Source organism: Pundamilia nyererei, unplaced genomic scaffold (genome assembly GCF_000239375.1).
Source record: "Pundamilia nyererei isolate P.nyererei 1_Seehausen unplaced genomic scaffold, PunNye1.0 scaffold00390, whole genome shotgun sequence".
In the NCBI taxonomy this organism is placed as follows: Eukaryota; Metazoa; Chordata; class Actinopteri; order Cichliformes; family Cichlidae; genus Pundamilia; species Pundamilia nyererei.
The window spans coordinates 92,679-93,664 of NW_005187791.1; positions in this window are offsets into that span (position 1 = coordinate 92,679).

Sequence of the window (986 nt, forward strand, 5' to 3'; positions counted from 1 at the left end):
CAAAACTGAACCACAATGCTGTTGGAACATTTTTAAAAGGAACTATCTGAGAAATAATTTGCTGTACTAACACCCCATCCAAGAAGTTTGTTCTTGAGTTTTGGTGAGTGAATTTGTTGCACTTATTTTAGTGAATATATGTATCTGTGTGTTGGACCTGTAAAGTCTACGATTCACCTTACTTACCAAATTTGCTAGCGTTAGTTGATAACCTAGCAAACCACAATCTCACTCAAAAATGTTTTCTTCTGTATGGAAAAATGTGCATCTTTTAGCGATTTTTTATTATTAATGCTGAAAGACACCAGTCACTTAAGGTTAGGAAAATTCAGAATACTTTAAGAATATAATGGAATTGTGCCAATTTAGAAAGTCCAAGCAGAACACCAAAAACTGTTTGTCCAAAATGCACGTAAAAGGCTTTCAGAGGAAATGTTTATTCTAAAGTTCTAAGAGGTAACGTAAGAGGTTCACCTATAGTTTCATTTACATAAGCGGAACATATTTGTACATGCACAAAAACTAAGATTTCTATAAAAAACACAGAGTCATTGTCTTTATATTAGTAGTGCCTTACTTCTGTGTCATTCTAAACTGCATAAAATACTAAAAAGCGGATGTATTTGTAAGATAGTGAAAAGTTATCAAATGAGGATAGTTTTCTCTTTAAAAAAAAAATTCCTGCAAAATGTCTATTACAGACTAGGTCCTGTTTTTTCAAGATGGTTAAAATTCCTTCCAGAACTTAATCTGCAGAATAGCAAAACTGAGCACTTTATTCACTTTTATACTTCTTTATTCTTATTTGGTTCCAGTCTTCATCTTTCTAGTTACCTTTGCTAATATGGATATGCCTAACAATGGTAAACTTTAAGAAACTGACACTTCAAAACCTAGAAGTAATAGTGGTAGAACATTAGGGGACTTTTATTTTATAAAACACTGATGAATAAGTGTCCACGTGAAATGGTAAATGGCCTGTATTT